Genomic DNA, 12,712 nt, shown 5'->3' on the forward strand with positions numbered 1-12,712 from the left:
GACATCGCATGGCCCAACTTCAAGGGAAATAACTGAATTCTTTCTCCTATTGTCAGTGGATCTTGAACTCAAGTCAAACTGCAATGGAAACTGTTGAAAGCTGGATTTCTAAGCCACCCCCCCCCTTTCAACAGGTGCCAGCTTGACCTGGGATCTCCTAATCAGGATCCCCCTCATGCACCTGAACCCATCATGGCTTGTCAGCTCCAATTTGCCACAAGCTCCCTGAATGTTCAAGCACTTGATGCCTATCATGTACATACTTGCACTAGGATAAGCATTTGATTTTTTTCCCAAGCCAAGGCACAGCCCACTTCTCTTTTCCAGTAATGTCTCTCTGCGAGTGGCACTCTACTCACAGCTTCTTTCCCTGTGGTGTTTCCATTTTTGATGTCATTTATGCACACACGCACCTTTCTCATCAAGGAAGGTTAAGGGTTGGGTTGGGAGGGAAGAAGAGTTGGGGAAAACTCAAAATTTGGGTTCTGCTCTTTCTAATTACAAATCACCACCTGTGGTAAAATTATGGAAAAACAGATGAGCATTTCATCTGCTCAATAGCCTTAAAACAAGCAGCAGTTCCAGCTGCCAGTGTGATATATAGACACAACGGCAGGGCTGGGTGAGGGATTAATTAGGTCTGTCCGTGCACATTGCCAGGGGAGCACTTCTGTAGAGGTGATTGAAAACCAGAAAAGAGTGGCATTAGTCTTCATTGTTGGTTAAAGGCAACAAAAATAAAGATGCAATTGAGTTGACAAAGCTTCAAGGTATGTGGCTGAGTCATTTTGGAAGGTGTCAAAATGATCAAACTATAATTAATTAGCTGCAGTGCTATATTTAATTCTTCAACTTTAATGCAGACTTCTGCTCCCCACTACCTTTGCGGCTCCAAACAAAACAGCAAATTGGAGTCAGCAATTATTTGTCTCAACGTATGCATACTGAAGAAGCCAGGTTGGTTTGGCTAAAGGTTTGCTTTTTTCCTTTATAAATCAAGCCCTCCTCTTTAATCTTATTGTCACGTTTGCTTTTCTGCTATAGAACCATGGGGCTGTGCTGTGCATTTGTATGAGCTGTCCAAATAACAGCAAAATATACTGTTTATACTGATACTGAGCAGAAAGAACCAGATTTCTCCATGGTTTAATAATACATGTGAGCAGGCTAATGTATTCACATGGAACATACTGATATTTTGTGTGCATAGGTATCTAAGATATCAAACTCAAGAATCAGAGAGACAATAGTCAGGAAGGAAGATATTCAGGAAGCTGGAGATGGAAAGATAAGTGGTCTTGTGGTTGCAGAGGTAATCAAAGAGTCAATGGTTTTATGTTCTTTTTCCAAGGGTTTGCTTTGGCATCATGGTAAGAAGGAATCGTTGCAGTCAAAGCCACCATAGCCTTCTTAGTCATTCCAAAGAATGTGTTGAGCAGTGGCAGATGGAGAGCTTTCAAATGGCGCCCCTCCCCATCTTTCATTGTTCATCATTGTTGCGCCGCACCCTGCGGTGCCCTCTCAGCTCAGCGCCCAGTGCAAGCAAACCGGCCACATTCCCCACAGAGTCCACCTCTGTGTTGGGGCTCCTCCATTCATTCTTTTCATTATGCATTCATGAAAATTTCTCAGGTTTGTATTTGGGATGTTATACGCGATTACACTTTTGATACTACTGTATTTGTATCTGCAAAAGGTTCAGAGCAGACACGCTGCAGTCAGTGCATGCCGCATAACTCCCTGCTGAAATCCTGTAACTTTTATACCGAAAGTGTTCCAGTTTATTATTTTTTTGTCCTGCTTCTGTTGTGCTATAGTGCAAGAGTGTGCCTCCAGATGGTAATAATGCAATAACATGGGGAAAACATTGCAGAACACCTAATAAAATGTAGACAGTATGAGTATAAATCCACCACTAAGGCGCAATTATTGCATCAGTGACATGTTGCAAACCCTCCTGCTTGTCTGGGTGGAGGCTGGAGTGTTAGTGGCAGGCAGGGGTGAATCTGTGCGGAAATTTGCCTACTGTACAAAAGTACAATTTGCATTCATTGCTCTGCCAACTTTTGCCTCTGGCTACCACCCCGCTAGACAGCACCCCCAGACAGTGTCTTAAGAAGCAGAGACATCACCTTGCCAACAAAGGTCCGTATAGTTAAAGCTATGGTTTTCCCAGTAGTGATGTATGGAAGTGAAAGCTGGACCATAAAGAAGGCTAATCGCCAAAGAATTGATGCTTTTGAATTATGGTGCTAAAGGAGACTCTTGAGAGTCCCATGGACTGCAAGAAGATCAAACCTCTCCATTCTTAAGGAAATCAGCCCTGAGTGCTCACTGGAAGGACAGATCGTGAAGCTGAGGCTCCAAGACTTTGGCCACCTCATGAGAAGAGAAGACTCCCTGGAAAAGACCCTGATGTTGGGAAAGATGGAGGGCACAAGGAGAAGGGGATGGCAGAGGACGAGATGGTTGGACAGTGTTCTCAAAGCTACCAACATAAGTTTGACCAAACTGTGGGAGGCAGTGGAAGACAGGAGTGCCTGGCGCGCTCTGGTCCATGGGGTCACGAAGAGTCGGACACAACTAAACGACTAAACAGCAACAACAACCCCCGCTGCACATGACCTCCTGAAGTTTGTCCATGTAGGGACTGTTTCTCAGGTTGATAAGGATTTACCACCCCTGGTATACATAGTGTGATGGCCTGGGATTCAGATTCGGAGGCTGAACCTGAGGAATTCCAGCCTGCACAGGATTCCCCGCCTCCAGAACCAGCTGAGCCGGGGCTGGGGCATGAGCCTGAAGGGTCCTCACCTGTGCTGGCTCCTCAGGTGCAGGCATCAGCTGAGTCTGCTCAGGCTCCTGAGGGGGTGGAGGACCCACTGCCTGCAGGTGCTCCACTCTCAGCCCCGGCAGAGGAAGCTGAGGTTGCTCTGAGTCCAGTAACCCTCCAGCCTCTCCTGAGCTGCAGAGGCTCAGGGCAAAGAGGCGGAGGGAACTACGGTAAGTTCTTGCAGGAGGAGTGCTCGCCTCCAGGCCAGGAGAGGCGAGTCACCTGAGGATCGGGGTCACCCTGTGCCTCGGGGCAGATAAGAGCCAGCCAGCCTCAGCCCCAAGTTGCGGGAGCAACTTTGTTGGTTGTCACTTCCTGCCTGAACCCTGTCCTGCTATCCTGCTGGAGCTCCTGACCTCACCCGACTCCCTGCCCTGTATCCAGCTTCAACTTTTATGGTCTGCCTCCATACTGCCCCTTTGACCTCGGACTGGACTTGGACCTCGCCTCTCGGTTAGCCCATGGGACCAGCACACATAGTTATATATTCCTACTAGGATTAGATTAAAATTTAGGGCATATGATACAAACATCTTGATTAAATATTCTAAGAAACAAACAAACAAAATCAGTGGATAAAACGGTGCAGATTTTAAGTAGTCAGTCTACCATCTTGATTCAAAATGGCATCCCATTATTTCCAAACATAGATGAAAACTTGCTCCTTCCTCTCAAGAACATAATGCAAAATCTGGTTACAATATCTTATGAGGTGTCCTGATGTATAGAGAACAGATCAAAATATATCGTAGATTCTAAACAGTAAGGGCCAGTTGAAAAATGTCTGCATGTGGCTTGATTTCTCAACACCAGGATGAGCAGTTAAATGTGTGGAAACACTGTTTACTTTTCTTTGAGGTGATACAAAATTTTATTTGGGATAAGGGCAGAAAAAGCTAAGGAGCAAGCGAAGCCAGAGGGCTTCTTCCTGAAATAGTTTTGTAAACAGAAAGTAGTTGAAGAACAATATGACTATACTTTTCTTGAAGCAAACACTGTGGGAGCTTATTTTTTTTTTAAAAAAAAAAAACTTGCATATGCTCAGAAATGTTGCGAAAGAGACTAACAAGTTGGCTTGGCAGCTATATTAGTTGTAGATGCCCAAGCATCAGCGCTTGACCTGAAAGAATTTGTGACTAAATTTGCAAAGGGAAAGGCATGCAAAGTGAGATTTTGATGTGTCTGAAATTGAAATGTTCAAGATACTTAAATTTTTAGCTTCACAATTTACAAGGTTTTTCCAAGTGGTTTGTGTGCTAAAATGCTTTCTTTTGTATTTGAAAAAGATAATAAACAGTTGTTGCATTGCAGTAATCTCCAAACTTATGTTGGGGCTATGTTCTGGGGATTGCACCTAAAGCCATAATCACATATAGTCATAGCACATTGGGTTCAATGGTGGGTGGAATTACCAAAGTCCTTTTTCCTGGATGCCTGCCCCCTTTTTATTTATTTTTTTTAATTTATTTTTTGCCAAGCACATAAAGCTGAATGCACACATGTTAAATGCACATAGGTTGTGGGCTTACTATACATATTCTGGGACCAATTTGTAAAGGGTGTGGGGCATGCATGGCAGGAGAGAGGGACATCCCACAGCACAAATAGAAATCCTTGCACTGACGAGATGTGGTAGCTGAATGCTGCCCATAGGCACTGAAGTGTAAAACTTGCTCTTGGTCTAAAAGGCTTTTAACTGGTCTGGAAGGATGGCAGATGAAGGTGATAGACTACATGGGACTGGCTGAAATGACTGGCAGAATCCGGGATCAGGGAAAAGAGACGACGGAAGAAGATTGGAAGAAATTTAAGATATATCTTAAGAGACATTGTAAAATTAATGAGTGTTAAAATGTGCGGTTATAGAAGTAAGCGGACTACAGCTGTAAAGATTAGGTTAAAGGAAAAGAAAGGATTACAATTAGATTAAATTAAGGGTGAGGATTTGCTGAACTAAATATTTGAAATTGGAATGCAGAAAGGGGAGGTATGAGGAGGTCGGTGAAGTAAGTTTAAAGAGAATAAGGATTTGAAATTATATTTGTTTGTCTTTGTGTGTGTTTGTTTGTATTGTGTTTGATTTTATAATTTGTGAAAATTTAATAAATATCTTTTTTAAAAAATAAAAAAATAAAATAAAAGGCTTTTAACTGGGGCTGGTGTTATTGCCACGTTATACCTGGGCTTTGCTAACTGCCCTGTCAGACCCTCCAAGTGTCCCTCTTTTCCAGGAACATCCCTGATTTAGAAATGCCGTCCTGATTTGATCCCAGAATATCCCGCTTTTCGGATGTCCCTATTTTCATTGGAAAAATGTGGGAGAGCATGGAGTTATCTGACCTCTGAGCTGTCTGAAGGCAATCCTGTACAAGAAAGGGGTTTTTAAATGTTTTATTATGTTTTTATATATGTTGGAAGCTGCCCAGGGTAGCTAGGGCAACCCAGGACATCCCTATTTTCATCAGAGCAATGTTGGGGGGTATGCACTATTTCCCAGTTAGTTTTAGGACTCCATTCTAAGTCTGGACCTTTAAAATGTTACAGCTTGGGACCAGGTACCTGGTTGAATACTCTTATCTCTGCCTACCTGTACCCAAAGATTTTCAACAGAAGCCCTATTTTAGCTGCACCTGAGGCGCAGCAGTGGCTATAAGGGAAAGGCTTCTATTGGGGGCAGCACCCCGGGACAGCAGGATGTCATTTTGGTGTCAGGCAAAGACCTTTTTTAAAAAAAAAATCTTCCAAGGGCTTTTTTTTTCCACTGCACGTTATTTTTATGCTCCTTGGTGTTTATTTTAATTCCACTTACTTTTAGACTTCTCTTTTTATATAACACAGTGTTCTGATCTTTGTTTCAATTTTAACATTTTCATAAGCCAACCTAGGAACCTGCTGAATGGCAGAGTATAAATAAAGGGGTTAAGTACTTAATTCGTTCCGGGGGTCTGTACTTAACCTGAAACTGTTCTTAACCTGAAGCACCACTTTAGCTAATGGGGCCTCCTGCTGCCGCCATGCCGCCGGAGCACAATTTCTGTTCTCATCCTGAAGCAAAGTTCTTAACCTGAAGCACTATTTCTGGGTTAGCGGAGGCTGTAACCTGAAGCGTATGTAACCTGAAGCGTATGTAACCCTAGGTACCACTGTAGAATATTATAGCACTTTACATTCTTAGTAATTCCAAAGTGGGGGTCTTCTTTGCCTGTTGTCCAGAAAATGCTGCGAGGAAGTCACAAAGTCATTTGTAAATCTGCTCTAGAATAAACGGGGGGGGGGGGTGTTGTAATTCCACCAAGTACTACTACCTTGCAAGCACCGTTCCCCCCCCCCCCATGATGCTCCTGCAGGGTTTCCACACTAGGAAAAGAACCCTGCAATATCTGTCTTCAAGAAAAGCAAAACAAATTGCAAACCTCATGCTGTATTGCACAATGAAACATAAACCCAGCAATACATTTCTGCAGCTGACACGTTCAGCCTCACACACCATGGGAGATGGTAAGGTACCCTGCAGAGGAAACATACTAAATGAACTGACAATCAAGGGCCTTTGCAGGATGTCCGGTTTATTTATTGTTTTAACTACAATAGAAAGATATAAGCAAAAATTGATAGGCCTTCTTACTGGACAGCTGTTGCTCCTATGGTAAAGTGGCTTAAAAGCTCACATTCCTCAATTCCATTGGCCCAGGTCTATTTCCTGTGCAGTTGTCATTAAAATAATCCAACATTTCAGACTTTATTAGAATATAATGCAATGCAATTTTTTTATTAGCTAATGGCCTGCCTTTTTGCACTCCTTTGTACTTCTCAATCTCTCAGAGCAAAGGCTATAAAACAGGGAAGTGTGATCCCATCTGGAAGCCATTAAAGATCAATAGAGGCGGAATCTCAAAAAGAGCCTATCAAAACAAATGCGAGCAAAACAATAAGTCAGCTTCTGTTTTCAAATCCCAGTGCACTAAAGCACATCACACTCCCAACGTGACACAGAGTAGCACTGGCATGTTAACACCAGAAATGAGTAATCTAATTTGAAAGGAGGGCAAATATGGTTAAAACCCAGTGCCTCCTTAATTCTTTGGGAACATGGGAAATAATCTACTGCGTGGGATGTGTCCCTAATGGAGGCGCCAGGAAGCGAGGGGGCAGCCTTCTCTATTATGGGAATCCAATAGGAAGGATTTCAAGGCCTTGATCCTTTCCATGTTGTTGTCTGTGTACAATAGGCACACACTTTTGGAAGGGTAAGATTAAATCTTCTCCAAGCAGCTTTCAGCAGCAAGATAGCAGGTTCAAGCCATGTTCTCATCTCTTCTTTTTTTTAAGAATATTTTTTTATTAACCGACCAATCACATCAAATCAAACCAAATTACATAAATTCCAAATTACACAGCTGAATTTTAAATTTTTGTTGGGGGTACCCATATTTCAAGTTCCGAAGGGGATCCAATCAACTTCTTGCTTCTTGCTGCTGTTTTAATGTCCACAAATCTAACCCTATGATGTTCACAGTACTATCCAGTCCTTTCTTATTGTTTTTCCACATCTCTTGTTATTTTCATATATTTTTCCTTTCTCTTTGTGACCTCTGATAGTCTCCACAAGCTGGTTAAAACAGTTTGTAATCCTGCGTGGATATTATTATTTTTTATCCAGTAGCCATATCCAGACGTTTTCCATATAACATCACTTCCATACATCAAAACAGTCTTAGTGTCATTAATCTTCACCAATCTGCCTCCTTTCTCAAACCTCTGAGGAGATTCACCAGGAATGCAGTCTGAAAACAAGTCCGTTCCTTCTCTCGGCTATAAATCCTTTGGCAAGATGGCGACTCTGAATTAATTGCTGCGCCATTCCAAAAGCTCTTATTGCTTCTCGATCTCCATAAAGCATACTTTTGGTTAAAGTTAATCTCCACACAGACCTTAATCATCCTGCTTGGGTCAGTTCAACCGACGGTTCTAATGAGGAGGGGTTCTTAGTAAATCACATAGAAGGAAAATAAAAAAGGTCCCCCCCCGCCATATTCTCACCTCATCACCATGTTGCGGGATCAACCATGTGAGCTATTTAAGTAGCAAACAAGGAAAGCAGGTGGAAAAGATGGTAAGAGCCAGCTGAATTGTCCCCACTGCCACCCTACAGCAGAGATGGGGAACCTGTGGCTGCCCACCAGATGTTATTAGAGTCTCCCTTGCCCCACAGGCAGAAGCCATTGCCTTGCGGGAAAGATCCTGATGAGTCCCTGTCATTTTGTTATTGCATGTTTAGTCATAGGCCACCTTTGGAGGATTTGTAGCCTCGTACTGAGAGGCTAGCTAATTCCAGTACTCTTGACTCTGGCTGGCAACAGCCTTCTAAAGCTGAGACCTGAGGATTAAGATAGAGAGACTTTTCCCATCTCCACTGGATTTTAAACAGTGAAACTGGGACCTTCTGCGTGAAAAATCATATTCCACGCTGCCATTAGGTCTCTCTTTTGGAAAATATCATGTGAGAAGGGCCTATAGATTTAATCAGCAGCTTAAGTAAACAACTGAAAGACTTTGCAAGCAAAATGCTTTTAAATAAAAATGAAGACAGACACTCGATTCTTATATTTTATGAAAGGAACATGTAACATTTCTCCTTAATTTTTTAAACTACACAGAAACCACCACATACCCTCCAAGTGTCCTGATTTTCCAGGGGCAGCCCTGGAATTGTGAAAGCCATTCCAGCTTCTGATTTGATCCCAGAAGGTCCCTATTTCCTCTGCCATTGCTACCACCACCAAGCTTGGAGAGGAGGATGAGGCGGCGCTTGTCCCAAGTGAGGGAGCATCCTCTTGCCTCTCCATGGCTTCTGCTGCCAGCCTCTTCCCCTGGGCAGCTCATAGCAGCTGCTGGAGAGCAGGCAAGGAGGAAAAGAGGCTGCCAGTGCCGAGGCCAAGCCTTATGTGATGGCTGGCTCTGTGGAGCAGGCAGAGGGCAGGACCACCCTGGGCAGGAAGAAAGGGGAGCAGAGTACAAGGAGTCTTGATTTTAGAAAAATGCTTTGTGCATTCACATCTAATCCTGCCCCTTTATGAGATTTATTTCTTGGTTTGTGTTTTTCTTTTGTAAATCTACCAAAGAATGAAATAAAATAAAATTGGGATTAAGGGTTTTTCGCAGGATGGTTGAAGGCATGTGTGCTGTGCCCTGTTGGTGTAGTGGTGACAGATCTGTGGGGGTGGAGGGACAAAAAATGGGGAGGGGGTCATGGAGGGTCAGTTGCAGGGAGTGAGAAATGTCTCTATTTTCCCCCAATCCCTGAAAGGTAAAGGTAGTTCAGGTTTCTAAGTGTCCAGCTGAAAAGAACTACAGGAAAAGTGTTAATGATTTGTAAGTACTTTCCAGGAGATGTGATGTGTACAGCTTAAAAATACTGCCCCTCGATGGGAGAAAATGTATTTCTATTAAGGGACTAGGATTGTGCTATGCTTGTTGGAATTTTTGCTTGTGCACAGGAATTTAGCTCCAGGTCTGTGTCTGTCACTGAAATTGACAACTGCCTATGGCTCTGTACAATTGAAACGTAGATCTTAAATTTCACATCATTATCCAAATAAAATATATCTGCCAAAGGGGACTGGTATTACACAGTTAGAGAACTGCGATACCAGTTCTATGATTAACATATTGAGAGGAATATAAGAATTTCTCACCTATTTTCCAGAGGGAGACTAACTGGGGAGCTGGTGGTAAAGAGACTAATTGAACATGCTCTCTCTCTTAAGAAGGAAGACGCCCAGCACTGGGGCTGCCCATTCCACAAAAGCAGACAAGACCGTCCTTCATACATTACCCATGCTTTCTAGGGGACAATTGAGTGGGGAAGCATAAAATCTTCTTACTTTTCTAAATAAGTAAAAGAGAGAGCAAATGTTTCGTAATGTTCACAAGGTTCAAAACCATACCTGCCTTTCACTTTGAGACCAAGAATATTGCGTGGAAGGAGAAGGGGAAATATTTTCCTCCCTGTCATAACTTAAAGCCACCCACTTCAATACTGATAAGCCCTTATTCAGCCTTATTTTGGAAAAGGCTTTCTATTCTGCCCCCGCCCCCATTGCAGGCAATGGGAGTGAATAAACTATAGCAACTTCAGGGCTAACATAGTTAAAGACTCAGTTGGATGCAGGCCAGGAAAATGAGGGGGTTAGGATCCTGCAGAGCCAAGCTCATGTCTGACACACCCCATTTCTGGCCCTACCCCCACTGGAGTTACTTTCAGCCGTACGGTACATCTGTGCCCATGAAGCTTTCTGTGGGTATGCAAGGCAGCCTCCAGGATAGAAGTGCCAACCTCCTTCCACAGCCCCATGTCCTTGGTTGCACCTTGTCACCAGAAATGCCTGTGGCACAGAGTTGATTCTCTCAGCTCTGTCTGGTTTACCAGCTACAGCCATTCCTAGATGACAGCCTCCTCTTTGGATTGGGAACACAGGCAGTTGCTTTGTACTAAGCCAAACCACTGGTCCCTCTAGCTCACTTCCATCGACACAGACCAGGAGTGGCTTTCCAGAGTCTCAGGAGCAGCTCTGTCTTATTCATACCAGAGGCGGAGCTAGCTGCTCCGGCACCCAGAGCAGCGCACATGCTGTTCCCCCCGGGGGTGGGGCTAGCTGCCCGTGGCAAGCGGCAAGCATTGAGGAGATTTCACCCCTCCCATATCCAAGAATCTGCTGATGTTCTCTGCTGATTCTCCAGAGAGGAGGGGCGGTTTTCTGCTCTCTACTTATTCCGCTCCATCCTCACATCAAAGTGTTGGGGAGAGAGAGAGACTGAGTGTTAGAGAGAGATCGTGTGTATAGATAAGGTTGCTGCTAAGAGCAGCTGCAGACACTCAGTGCAGTTCAGCATTTTCATTTAGACCTCATTTAGCTCTGGATATAGTTGTGTATTATAGTTGTAGATAGAATAAAGAAGATATTCTACAGAGCTGCTCTCCGAGTCGTTTATGCTCTGCTACACTCTGCTATACTCTGCTGTGCGACGGCTGTCTTCTTGTTGGAGTGAATCTGGTGTTCACAACTCTAAGCTGTGAGTCCACAGCACTTTGACCTGTTCCTGTGCAGAAGGTGGTCTCTGGAAGTGCTACCCAGCTCACCTGGCCCAGTCGGGGCTGAAGTGGATAAGTCCAGTCGGTGGCACTGGCTCAAGGGCGATGCTGACAAGCATCTGGGGGGGGGGGTTGCAAGCAGTGAGCGGTCCAGGGGGGTGCCGCCTTCAGTGAGCATCCCAGGGGGGCGGGGTGGCAATGTCACCCCCCTCAGGAATGACACCTGGGACAGACTGCACCCCCTTCCTCTGCCAGTGATTCATACCCGTACACACTAAAGACTGAGCCTGGGACATTCTTCATGCAAAGGCATGAAGCAGACTTCTGAGCTTAGTCCTTAATGTACAGTGCTTTAGGGCTGCCTTTGAGGTTGTCTCAGAAACTGCAGCTAATGCAGGAGTGGAATCCCCAGAACCATTTGCAAGAACAGCAAAATGAAAAGTGACAAAAATGAGAATGCAGAGGCTTTGCTTTTGCAATGATCATTAATCAAGAAAGCCCGCAGTCCGATGCACCTACGCAGGAACAAGCCCCATTGAACCCCATGGGAACTTGTTGTTATTGACATCTGTCCATCTCAAGAGATAATAGAGTGGGCTTCTGGGGGTGAAGCCAAACCATGGTGCTAGCAGCATCAAAGTTACCTCCCCAAGGTGCAAGCCTGAGCAGTGTGTATGGAGAACCTGCGCTACCCAGGTAAAGGTAAAGGTAAAGGGCCCCTGGATGGTTAAATCCAGTAAAAAATGACTATGGGGTTGTGGCGCTCATCTTGCTTTCAGGCCAAGGGAGCCAGCATTTGTCCACAGACAACTTTCCGGGTCATGTGGCCAGAATGACTAAACCGCTACTGGTGCGATGGAACACCGTGATGGAAACCAGAGCACACAGAAACGCCGTTTACCTCTCCACCACAGCGGTACCTATTTATCTACTTGCAATGCCATGCTTTTGAACTGCTAGGTTGGCAGGAGCTGGGACAGAGCAACGGGAGCTCAGCCTGTCACAGGGATTTGAACCATCAACCTTCCAATCAGCAAGCCCAAGAGGCTCGGTGGTTTAGACCACAGCACCACCTACAACAATACACCCCTCTCGGCCTCACCAAGGTGGTCCAAAGCAGTCCAATACAATTGGCACCAGCCTGGCTGCAGGAGTTGCTGGAAGGAGGCATACAAGGCGCCAACCTGCAATTTCTGCTCCTGTTTCTGTTTTTATCGAAATTTTCCAGCATCCTTAGCTGACCTGGCTGGCCCCTCCTCTAGGTTGGGGTCTGAGATGCTGCCTGGAGTGGTGCTTATGACACTCTCTTTGATTCTAGAATGGAATCCTAACCTGTTTGCGAGAGAATCATGGTGCAGCCAACAACTTGCTTGACTTGGGGGCTGGGGGCAAAATAGAAATACGTTGCAGAGTCTGCAGTTGTTCCTTGTCCTTCTGCTTCTTCCGCCCTTCTGGATGCATAACGTTGGGGTGGGTAGCCGAATCAGGAGTGAACCTGGATTAGCAAAACTGAGAGGAAACCAAATTACTGTAGTTTGTGTATCCTTCAACAAGTGCCATTACCAGCCATCCCCTTATTCCGTTGGAGGAGCAACAGCACAGTGGAAACAAACAAGGAAGCTTCAAAAGTACTTTCCCCAACCATTGGTAATGCCAGCTGGGACTGATGCAAGTTGGCATCCAATTTTAATCAGTCCCCACTTGCTTCATTGGTTAATTAGCTCAGTTAAGCCACCACCTTAATGATAAAGGTTTGTGATATGTGAGGTCAGTGTGTAGAGCCTGGG

Source organism: Podarcis liolepis (assembly GCF_965112155.1).
Source record: "Podarcis liolepis genome assembly, chromosome: 3".
In the NCBI taxonomy this organism is placed as follows: domain Eukaryota; kingdom Metazoa; phylum Chordata; class Lepidosauria; order Squamata; family Lacertidae; genus Podarcis; species Podarcis liolepis.